Source organism: Rhinoderma darwinii, chromosome 3 (assembly GCF_050947455.1).
Source record: "Rhinoderma darwinii isolate aRhiDar2 chromosome 3, aRhiDar2.hap1, whole genome shotgun sequence".
Taxonomy (NCBI): Eukaryota; Metazoa; Chordata; class Amphibia; order Anura; family Rhinodermatidae; genus Rhinoderma; species Rhinoderma darwinii.
Window position 1 is genome coordinate 250308800 of NC_134689.1, and position 12909 is coordinate 250321708.

Genomic DNA, 12909 nt, shown 5'->3' on the forward strand with positions numbered 1-12909 from the left:
AACAAACGCAGGCTGGGAGGGCAAAAACATTTAATTTTAAGAAAGCCAATTTCCCCAGGATGAGGGCTGCAATTCAGGATATAGACTGGGAAGAACTAATGTCAAATAATGGAACAAATGATAAATGGGAGATTTTCAAATCTACTTTGGGTAATTATAGTGCAAAATTTATTCCTACAGGTAATAAGTATAAACGACTCAAATTAAACCCCACATGGCTTACACCTTCTGTGAAAGGGGCAATACATGACAAAAAAAGGGCATTTAAAAAATACAAATCTGAGGGTACAGCTGTAGCCTTTGTAAAATATAAAGAGCTTAATAAAATCTGTAAAAATGTAATAAAATTAGCAAAAATACAAAATGAAAGGCAGGTGGCCAAGGATAGTAAAACAAATCCTAAAAAATTCTTCAAGCATATAAATGCAAAAAAGCCAAGGTCTGAACATGTAGGACCCCTAGATAATGGTAATGGGGACTTGATCACAGGGGATCAAGAGAAGGCAGAGTTACTAAATGGGTTCTTTAGCTCTGTATATACAACAGAAGAAAGAGCAGCTGATGTAGCCGGTGCCAGTGCTGTTAATATATCAGTTGATCTACTGAATTGGATGAATGTAGAGATGGTCCAAGCTAAATTAAATAAAATAAATGTGCACAAGGCCCCGGGACCAGATGGGTTACACCCTAGAATTCTTAAAGAGCTTAGTTCAGTTATTTCTGTCCCCCTTTTCATAATATTCAGAGAATCTCTAGTGACTGGTATAGTGCCAAGGGACTGGCGCAGGGCAAATGTGGTGCCTATTTTCAAAAAGGGCTCTAGGTCTTCCCCGGGTAATTATAGACCAGTAAGCTTAACATCCATCGTGGGGAAAATGTTTGAGGGGCTATTGAGGGACTATATACAGGATTATGTGACAATAAATAGCATAAGTGACAGCCAGCACGGTTTTACTAAGGACAGAAGTTGTCAAACTAACCTAATCTGTTTTTATGAAGAGGTGAGCAGAAGTCTAGACAGAGGGGCCGCTGTGGATTTAGTGTTTTTGGACTTTGCAAAGGCATTTGACACTGTCCCCCATAGACGCCTAATGGGTAAATTAAGGACTATAGGTTTAGAAAATATAGTTTGTAATTGGATTGAGAATTGGCTCAAGGACCGTATCCAGAGAGTTGTGGTCAATGATTCCTTCTCTGAATGGTCACCGGTTATAAGTGGTGTACCCCAGGGTTCAGTGCTGGGACCACTATTATTCAACTTATTTATTAATGATATAGAGGAAGGGATTAATAGCACTATTTCTATTTTTGCAGATGACACCAAGCTATGTAATATAGTTCAGACTATGGAAGATGTTCATGAATTACAGGCAGATTTAAACAAACGAAGTGTTTGGGCGTCCACTTGGCAGATGAAGTTTAATGTAGATAAATGTAAAGTTATGCATCTGGGTACCAACAACCTTCATGCATCATATGTCCTAGGGGGCGCTACACTGGCGGATTCACTTGTTGAGAAGGATCTGGGTGTACTTGTAAATCATAAACTCAATAACAGCATGCAGTGTCAATCAGCTGCTTCAAAGGCCAGCAGGATATTGTCGTGTATTAAAAGAGGCATGGACTCGCGGGACAGGGATGTAATAATTCCACTTTACAAAGCATTAGTGAGGCCTCATCTAGAATATGCAGTTCAGTTCTGGGCTCCAGTTCATAGAAAGGATGCCCTGGAGTTGGAAAAAATACAAAGAAGAGCAACGAAGCTAATAAGGGGCATGGAGAATTTAAGTTGTGAGGAAAGATTGAAAGAATTAAACCTATTTAGCCTTGAAAAAAGACGACTAAGGGGGGACATGATTAACTTATATAAATATATTAATGGCACATACAAAAAATATGGTGATATCCTGTTCCTTGTAAAACCCGCTCAAAAAACAAGGGGGCACTCCCTCCGTCTGGAGAAAAAAAGGTTCAAGCTGCAGAGGCGACGAGGCTTCTTTACAGTAAGAACGGTGAATTTATGGAATAGCCTACCGCAGGAGCTGGTCACAGCAGGGACAGTAGATGGCTTTAAAAAAGGGTTAGATAATTTCCTAGAACAAAAAAATATTAGCTCCTATGTGTAGAAATTTTTCCTTCCCTTTTCCCTTCCCTTGGTTGAACTTGATGGACATGTGTCTTTTTTCAGCCGTACTAACTATGTAACTATGTAAACTAGTGTCCGATCCTCTTTAAAATGGTTCTTGAATGTCTCTATTAGCCAATAGGCCTATTTTTTATGTAAGATTTCTTTCTCGAAAGGTTTGAGACCATGATATGATTTCAATTATACAGACAGAAGGTAGACACTGTTGAATTGTACCTTCATCTAACAGAACTACTAAATAGTCTTGCATGTAACGGTTTCTTCTTTGTTTCAAAGATACAGCAGAATAACCCATTTCGTATAACATCCTGCCAATGGAGACAGAGCGCAATGTTGTATTCAGTATGGAATCTTTTGCTGTACTGCCCCTACTATAAAGAATAGGAGAATTTTTCATAAAAACTCTTATACTTAATATGGAAGTCTTGGAGACATAGCGCTCTTAATACACCTACAAAACAAAGTCCCCAAATCAAAATTGCTATGAAGGTACATAATACAATGTAAACCTACAATCCCCTTATAGCGACCGTAACCATAATCACGATATCATCCAAAAATCGTAATCTTTATTTAGTAGCACACACAGGCGCAAAGCCCATTATTAATAACAGATAAAACAGCGCAATTGTAGTGATGGTAAGTATAATAAAGAACAATCCTGGGAACCCGTAAACAATTATAGGGTAACTAAACTTTTAAAAAACTTTTGACATGTCATAGTAACATGTCAGATGTTTTGATCGGTGGGGGCCCGAGCACTTAGACACACACCGATTGCTAAAATGAAGCAGTAGAAGCGCTCGGATGAGCTCTGTCCCGCCTAGTTTCTGAGCGGTGTACAGACTAAATAGAAAGTCTGAGTCTGTACATCGCCGGCTCTGCTTTCCATGGAGCAGCGCTCGCCCGAGCTATAATGCCGCTTCGATTTAGCAATTGGCGGGGTTCCCCGTGCATGCCCACCTTTTAAAACTTCTGCCTTGTCAAAAGTTTTTGGGAAGTTTAGTTGCCCATTAAGTCAAACATAAGGAACATAGTGTTATGGAATTGCAAGTTGAGCAATTTCCCAAAGGCTGCTGGAGACTGCCAGGAGAAAGTGTGCAAATAAATCCGCAACCTCAAATCTGTCACAACTCTGATCGACAGAGTCTAAGGTTGTCGCCGGAGCCGACCGCCAGGCAGGATGGTTTTTTCTGCATAGAACCCAAGTTGTCTTAGCAGCATTCAGTGTTGGATAAGAGGTGCAATGCAGGCAAACCTGAACAGGAACCAGACAGCCAGAGGGTAAACAGAACGTCCAAAACCGTAATCAAAGGGATATCCGGTTAAGTAGAGGTCAGAACCAGCCGGGAGCAGATAATCAAAATCGGTAAACAAAGAGTTATACAAATACACGCCGAGATAAATTTCCAAGAAGTCCAGAAGTCAGAGGTAAAGGGTGTAGTTAAGTAGCTTGATCAAAACACATGCATTGAGGAGAATCACAAGCAAAGAACAGGTGGAGGAAGCCAGATATAAATACTTACACTACACCTGATAGGCAGAAGGACAGAGAAAGAGAGAGGCTCAAAGTAAAACAAGAACCGCCCAGAAGCTAGAACAGTAGTCATGGTGATCTTAAGGGAAAAGGCGTTTTCCTAACACATACATTGTTAATGGTACACATGAAAATGTGAGGGCCATAATAAAACAAGCCTCCACCTCATACTCTGACTCACGTTTTGCCCCACAGCTTCTTTCGGGAGTACGGAGGTGGCGACCACACAGACAAATTTAGACAGTCCAGTATAAATGAGTACATTTGTTTTAAATTAGTATTATACAGCCTCACTGTTATCTTCTATTTAGCTCTGTAACTAAGTTTCACCAAACAAATGGGTCTTAGACACAGAGACCTCCGAGAGACCCTATAACACAGAATCCAAGAGGGCGCATTAATAGCACATGTGCAGATAATGGAGGATCCATATCCAGAAAGGGCAAATTGGCCATACCTGTGTGTACCACATATGCAACAAAAAAAAGTGTAGATATGCTTGTAAAAAGACAGACAATTAGAGTGATATATGTGTAGGTGCAAAAAAAATTAAGTGCTGTTTTATTCTCTCACTGCCAGGGGTTTTTGGACATTTTGCACCTCGGGTAGCTGGGCCAATTTTCACTTTTTTTTTTTTTTTTTTTTTTCTTTTGTTATGTACAAATAAAATCAGAATTAGAAAACTAAACTCCCATACATATTTTCTGAAAGTAGACACTATTCACATTGTCAAAATGCTACTCAGCACTTCATACACACCGGCGTCGTCATTCAATTTTGCATCATATTGTAGTTTTTTTGTAAAAATGCATACAAATTCATGTTTGTGGCTAAAAATCTGAACATAAAATAAAAGTTCAAAATGTGCAGTTTCCTGCATGTCACTTATGTCTATGTCTACTTGAAAATATCTTTACAAATCCACCAGAACTGAAGTTACCAAAAACCTGGTATAAAAGCCGAGGACTATGCATGTTTAAATTGAGTGTACCCCTACACCCTTTATATTGCTGAAAATGACAGTTCCACCTTAACCCCTTAAGGACACGGCCAATTTTGGCCTTGAGGACAGAGCAATTTTTTTACATTTCCCCTCTTTGCACCCCGACGCTCATAACTCTTTTATTTTTTTTTACGACGTAATTGCCTTTTTTTTTTTGCAGGGACGAGTACTTTATGTGGGTACCATTTTTTGGTACAAATACATTATCGTTTAATTTTTATAAATTTTTATTTGGGCGAAAATGCAGAAAGAAAGCAGTTCTGCTGCAGTTTTAATATTTATTTTTTTACACCATACACCCATCATCATATGTTATACATTTGTTGTACAGGTTGTTACAGTCGTGGCGATACCAAATATGTCTATTTCCTGTTTTGGAACTTATATTATAAAAAGTTTATTTATTATAAAAAATGTGTGTTTCTGTGTATTTTTTTTACTTTTTATTTATTCATCATTAATTTTTTTTTACATTCATTTAACTTTTATTTTTAATCCCGTAAAGGGATTTATCATTTTGATTTTTATTTTGTAATGTACTGGCATAGATCTATATGCCAGTACATTAGCCTGTTACTGATTGTACACAGGCAGTTAGGGCATACCTCAGTATGCCCTAACAGGAAATATGTTCAGACAGCGCTGGGGTCCTTCAATGGACCCTGTGCTGTCTGGCCATACGAGTTGTGGGCTTTGATCACGTCACAGTTATTTTCTGTCACGCGATCAATGTGCAGTCCCCCCCTCTTTGAACGCTGCGATCTGCTTTCATCGCGGCGTTCAAAGGATTAACAGCGGAGAGAAGATGTTTCACTCCTCTCCGCTGTCAGAGCGGGGCCGTGGCTGTGTATTACAGCCGTTGCCCCGCTCTCCATCGCACGCACAGACGCGCGCAGGGACAGCTGTCACACAAGACGAGTATGCTCGTCCTAATGCGCGAAGTGCTCGCCGCTGAGGATGAGCATACTCGTCCTGTGTCGGCAACCAGTTAAACTAAAATCCAAGAAGAGACTAATACACACAACTAATGTAAAAATAATAGACCAAGTTGTGCAAAGTTTATATATACCACAAATGTCTACATCAACAAGAGCTTGATGTCTCAAAAACAGTGAAACAGAGGCCATGCAACATTTGACCTTCATCTGCAAATGTGATAAAAATATACAGTGCACACCCAAAATATCTACTATGTAACCAAAATTGACGTTTTTACGAAAGCACACCGCATTTTTTTGGAGAAAAATTCCACTTAATTTATATGCACAACTACCTTCACGCAACTTTGCATCCACCAGTGATAATAAGCAAAAATTGCACGAGAATTAAACTTTGCGTCTATAACACTTACTCGAGCAGACCCCTTATGCAAATAAAATGTCCTTTCCAAAAAACTGTTAGATAGGACAAGTTCATACAAACCTCATACGTCTACATTTTACATGTCGGTAAAACTGTCCGTAGAGGTTCTTTCTAAATTTTATTTTTTTTTTTTAAACAAAAAATAAATATTTGGGAACATACTCACTGTTTCTCAAGCTGTTAGGTGCCCACCAGTTTTGGTAAGTGCAGCTAGAGTTCCAAATTAAACAGACGTGATCATATGCTACATATGCAGCAATATCTGGTTTAGTAACTTAATTTATTTTGTGCTTACTTTTTGGTTTTGCTGGGTTAATGAGACAAATGAAAGATAAATTGAGATACATATTTAATTTGGACTTGGACCACTGAGGTTAGTCATCTCCATTCTCTGGTTGATAAGGCGCCATTAGGTTGAGAAGCAGAGGTCCACTAAGTTTGATTTCCTATAGACTGCTCATATGCCTTTTCATGGCGGTTAAGGGTACTTATGCCACGGCGCTGTGAAAAGGCGACGCAGTGACAGAAGCCTGACACGTGTTCAGTTTTGGCTAGAGCGGGTGTCGGGCTGTTTAAAAGACAGCCAGGCACCTGGTCCAGCGGACAAGGTCTAAATTCGGATTGATCCCGCCCCTTAACCCCTTTGGGGACTGAGACAGTTTTTGCTTTTTCGTTTTTCACTCCCTGCCTTCCAAGAGCCATAACTTTCTTATTTTTCCGTCAATAGATTTCAGAAAAATTGTCAACTTAACTTTATTCTGTGGCTCAATCCGATTACGGTGATATAAAATTTCTATAGGTGTTTTTTTTATATATTTTACTACTTTAAAAAAATATATATATATTTGTTTAAAAAAAATTGTTTTGTTTCACCGCATTCTGAGAGCCATAACTTTTTTTATTTTTTCGTCGAATGAGCAGTGTGAAGGCAGATCTGGGGGCTCTCTCACCCTATCAGCACACCCATGATGCGTTCGCAGGGTGCCGATGGTTTTTATGGCAGTCGGAGGCCTAATGGCGGCCTCCAGGTCTACCTCCAGTGAGGGCCTAATAGAATGACTGTTCGTTTTACACTGACAGGCATAACACACTGCAATACAGAAGTATTGCAGTGTATTATAAAAGCAAATAAATGATCGCTTAGTAGAGTCCCATAGTGTGACAAATAAAAAAGTAAAAGTAGGGGTGTGGTCAACTGCTGATGTGAGAGGACGTGTCTGGCTGCAGCTCCAGCCGGCATCCTGCTTTATTATATCCCGAGACTATAAATCCTGCCAAGATTCCATACCACCTGTGTAGGAGGGGAAGGAAATCTCCCAAGCAAAGGATGGGACTGACTAAAGCATCAGAAGCGGCGGAAAAACTCAAATCCTATGACCGCGTGACGAACCAAGATGGCGCTGGCGGGAGTGCTTTTTCAGTCATCAGCCGCTGCTCAGGCTGTGGTGGAGCACCCTGTACCTGCCTCCTCTGGAAAAGAGATGACGTTACAAGAGGCGTCGGAGCAACTTCTTACGGCCATATTGAACAACAGGACCTCACTTACCTCTAAGATTGACTAGGTGAGGGTTGATGTGGGCTAGCTGCAGGTGACTGAGGCAGAGGGCAGTGTATCCTCTCTGGAAGATCGTACGGAAAGCATGCCAGCCGATATACAAGATCTGCATAGGAAGGTTGATTCGTGGCGCCAGAAAGCGGATGACCTGGAAAATAGGTTGAGGTGCAACAATCTTAGGATTGTAGGTCTCGCTGAGAAAGCAGAGAGGCAACGCCCTGGGGAATTTGTTGAACGCTGGCTTAAAGAGGCTCTGTCACCAGATTTTGCAACCCCTATCTGCTATTGCAGCAGATAGGCGCTGCAATGTAGATTACAGTAACGTTTTTATTTTTTTTAAAACGAGCATTTTTGGCCAAGTTATGACCATTTTTGTAGTTATGCAAATGAGGCTTGCAAAAGTCCAAGTGGGTGTGTTTAAAAGTAAAAGTCCAAGTGGGCGTGTATTATGTGCGTACATCGGGGCGTTTTTAATACTTTTACTAGCTGGGCGTTCTGAAGAGAAGTATCATCCACTTCTCTTCAGAACGCCCAGCTTCTGCCAGATCACGCTGTGACGTCACTCACAGGTCCTGCATCGTGTCAGACGAGCGTCGGCGTTAGCAGGTAAGTCGATGTTGCTACTTACCTGCAAACGCTGATGCTACCGCAGAATCAACTGGAGCCTCTGGTGCCGATGTGTCCTCGCTCGTCTGACACGATGCAGGACCGGTGAGTGACGTCACAGCGTGATCTGGCAGAAGCTGGGCGTTCTGAAGAGAAGTGGATGATACTTCTCTTCAGAACGCCCAGCTAGTAAAAGTATTAAAAACGCCCCGATGTACGCACATAATACACGCCCACTTGGACTTTTACTTTTAAAAACACCCACTTGGACTTTTGCAAGCCTCATTTGCATAACTACAAAAATGGTCATAACTTGGCCAAAAATGCTCGGTTTTTAAAAATAAAAACGTTACTGTAATCTACATTGCAGCGCCTATCTGCTGCAATAGCAGATAGGGGCTGCAAAATCTGGTGACAGAGCCTCTTTAAAGACACCTTCCCGGATACCTGACCAATTGTCAATATTTATCGATGCACATTCTCAAATAGAGGGATACTCTTAAGGCTTATCTGAGGGGGCTGTTTTCGGTCATCCATCTCTTATGTAAAGCGTTCCTCGGCCCTTCAGGAGGAGAAATTGGCACGAAGATGTGTGCGTGCTGAGGGGAGGTTTGTACAAGATCCATCCCCATCTAATAGATCTGAATGGTTAGATTATGGGCAGACAATATCTTCAAGTTCTGAAGGATAAATCCTCGCGTAAATTGTCCTATCAAACAATCCCAGTTTGAGTTGGGAAACCAATCTGGTAAATTACTTGCTCAAGTGGTTAGGAACAATTCTGCATCTCCTCCTATACTTTGCATAGTGGGGGAGGATAATAGCTCAGTCACATCCCCAGAAGCTATTCCTAACCAATTTGCATTGTTTTATAGTCAATTGTATACTTTTGGAGTTGGATACGTACTGGATGAGCTGGAGTCCTATTTGGATGGTAGGTCTTTCCCCGTGTTGGCGCCTGATAATGTACAGATGTTTGAAGCCCTGTTTACATTAGAAGAGATATTGGAGGGGATGGCATCAATGTCCAAGGGAAAGGCATCTGGACCAGTTGGGATCCCAATTGAGGTTTATTTACAATATGGGGAGCTGCTAGCTCCTCAACTGCTGTCCCTCCTTGAGTATATGTTTCGGAAATCTGCTCTCCCGGATTTGATGTGCGATGCAACTATAGTAGTTTTGTTAAAACCATGAAAAAATCCTGATGGTTGTGGATCCTACAGACCGATATTCATGTTAACGGTGGACTATAAAATATGAACTAAGTTACTAGCTAATCGTTTGTGTAAAGTGATAACAGATGTTATACACCCTGCCCAATGTAGTTTTATTCCCTGTAAGTCCACTTCTGAGAATGTAAGACGGGTTCAGGTTGCGTCGCAGATCGGTTGGGTGGAGCAGCAGGATTGGGCCTTGGCTTCCTTAGACGTGGCCAAGGCGTTTGACTCAGTCGAATGGCCTTACTTATTAGCGGTGCTTCGTAAATTTGGCTTTGGAGACCGTTTCATTAAGTGGCTGTCTCTGTTGTGTCAGTCTACCAGGGCGCAGGTGTTAGAGAATGGGATCCTGTCCCCTTCCTTCAGCCTCCATAAAGGCACAAGGCAGGGGTGTCCCTTCCACCACTTCTCTTTGCAATTGCTATAGAACCACTTGCTCTCCGGATTAGACAGGACGCTGAATATTTAGGCATCAGAATAGGTCTTCAGGAAGATCCCGTAGGCCTGTACGCAGATGACATGGCACTTTTTATGGCTAATCCCAATGCTACTCTTCCTAGAGCTATATCCATTATAGACACTTTTGGAAAATATTCTGGTTTATTGATTAATTGGCAGAAATCTTTCTTGATGCCCCTCCGTAGGGATAATTGTGGTTAGGATTCAGAATTTTGTGGTCCGATTTTAAGTATTTGGGGATTTGTATTGCTAGGGATAGTACTCGGTCCATTGATTTGAATGTCACACCTCTACTACAATACCTTAGGGACAAATTCCAGACATGGAAACTTTTGCCGCGATCTGTGTCAGGTATGATAAATCTTTTGAAAATGATTATATTACCCAAAATGCTGTATATATTGGAACATGTAGATGTGATTATACCTAAACCTTTTTTCAGGATGGTAAACTCTGTTTGTGTGTGGGGGGCGAAGATCTAAGCTCAAACTTTAAGCTCAAAAGGATGGAGCTGGAGTTGCGCTGCCGGATATTTTCTTGTACTATCTGGCTGGACAGCTTCGCTATCTGGTAACTTGGGTCCCCCCCCCCCCCTTGATATCAAATGCTGAACTTCATTTAGCTCATGTCTTGGGCTTGACTACCCTATGGCCGGTGTTCGAACCGCATGATTACAGTCAATGTCATCTGCTTCCTCTACACACATTGACGAAGAGGATATGGCAACAGGCTAAATCTGTCACTAGTTTCGCAGAAGTGGTGGCTGATGTTCCGCTTTGGGATAATCCGAGTTTTCCTTACCTTTACCTGGGAGGTCTTACTGGATCTCTAGAGAGTTATGTCTTGTATCACAATTACCAAATGATGATAGTTCTGTTATGCCAGTGGGTGAGATTCGGGAGTCCTTTATGGTGCCTCAGATGGATGCATTATTCTGTATGCAGCTTCATCATGCAGTGACTGCTCCGTTCCCGTCAGCCTCCACCATGTTCTCCTGATGTCCTCTAGTGGCCCTTTTATGTGTTTCTATTATCTATTCCCATTTGATGGATGCTAAAATACGGCAGGAACTTATTGTTGCTGAAATTAAATGGGGGGATTTGATTCCCTCATTGTCGAGGATTGGAAGGAGGCCCAGGGTTCCCATTTATTAGTTTCCCCAGCTGCTAACAATAAATTGGTGTAACTATATCTCATTCATCACTGTTATTTAACACCAATCAGATTACAACACATGGGAAGGATGGGTACTTCTTGTTGTCATAGATGTGGTGAGGAAAGGGCGCATTTTGTACATCTCGTGGCAGTGCCAGCTGGTTTCTGCCTTCTGGAATGAGGTGATATGCTTATTAACGGAAGTGGTGGAGAAAGAGGTCCAACTTGATCCAAAATTGGATTTACTGGGCTTGATGTCGGAGAAAGGATGGTCAGTACATGAGAGGATCTTCCTTAGTAAGGCACTTTTCATGGCTAGGTAGGCGGTGGCTATGCCATGGATGGCTGATAGGACAACGATGATCGCCCAACGGCGTAAACTGATAAATTATGTCCTTCCGTACGAGAAAATTGTATACAAGAACAGTGAATGTTCAATTAAATTAAATTTAATATGGGGTTGTTGGTGCTCCTCTAATCTTATCCACTGTACAGTTAGCAAAACCCAGTCATAGCATTGGTCAATGAATCACGTAATCCCCTAAGGTATTACTGCTAGAAATAATGTGATTAATAAATTATATGTACTCCAAATTAGGGCCATTAAAAACTACAACTTGTCCCATAAAAAAAAAAAAAGAAGTCTCCATACAGCTATGTCGACAGAAAAATAATCAAGTAATAGCTCTTTCAATGCGACGGAAAAAAAATGCTTGGTTGTTTAAGTGACATTCCGGTCTCAGAACAACATTATAAATATGGGGTATATGGAGATATATTATCTGGTGCCCTTCAGCTTTACCTCTGTGCTGTGGACTCACCGTTTTAGGGTGCCCTTTGTGTTGGCCCAAAATGGCTTCAGTGCTTCTTAGACTACAGGTCTGAGACACACCCACTGTTCTGAGATTGGCTTGAGTTTGTCACATGAGCTGTTCTGGCCAGTTTGAGAACATAGGGAGTGTCTTCGACTCAATCTAACAACAGATGGTCTAAAATTATCTTCAAGCACCCTGTGGTACAAAACGGTGTGGGCCCTGATTTAGCAACGCAGTTTCAAACATTTCCATCACCATGCTTTACAGTTGCTATCGGTTCTTCTGGTTTAAATGTTGCCTTTGATTTTTGCAAAGCATGTCTTCTGGTACTCTGGCCAAATAACTCTATCTGTGACTTGTTTGTCCCTAGCATGTTTGCAAAGGTGTCCATGGCCAAACTTTATCCTTGTCCTGATATTTTTTTGTGGGCAGCAAAAGTTTAGTCTATTCATACCTATACCTCACATGTGGATCTAATTTGTGCAGTCTCCTTTTAGACACATGGTGAGTACTTCCTGTAGATCCAGTGTGGAAATTGTAGGGTTCTTAGGGACTTCTTTCGTTATCTTGTATTCTGCTCTCGGGTGGATCTGGACGATGAAATGTTTGATGTCCAATTGTTTAGCAATCTCTTTAAATCCCATTTCAGACTACTAGGCATCTATAACCGTTTTTTTCTAAAGCTTTAGAGGCCTTATTGGCCTGGAGTATGGCGAAGTCACATATTTTAACAACCAACTTCTTTATTCAATTTACATGACATCTCTTTTTATATGAAGTTTAAATGAAAATCAAATATTGATATCCATATATGTTAAAAAACATAACTTTTTCACATGCCTCTAGTTTGTGGTCAGTGTATGGCAACCTTCTTTGGTTACATTTAGAGGCTTAAAATGATCATGTCCAGCTGACTCTGCGGCACAGTTCAATACTAAAGAGAGCTCTGATGGAGTAGCCTTGTGTATTAGTCTATAAAAAAAAGTCTAAGCATGTATTTTGCCCTGGTATTTTAGCCCCAGATAAATGACCCAAGAAACCCCACCTTTCTACT

General features: G+C 41.1%; 1 protein-coding gene across 6 annotated transcripts in view; it reads left to right on the forward strand.

The window, feature by feature from the left end:
- Positions 1–12909, forward strand: part of VPS13C (vacuolar protein sorting 13 homolog C) — a 396337-nt gene that overhangs the window by 161867 nt on the left and 221561 nt on the right. The window lies entirely within an intron of this gene.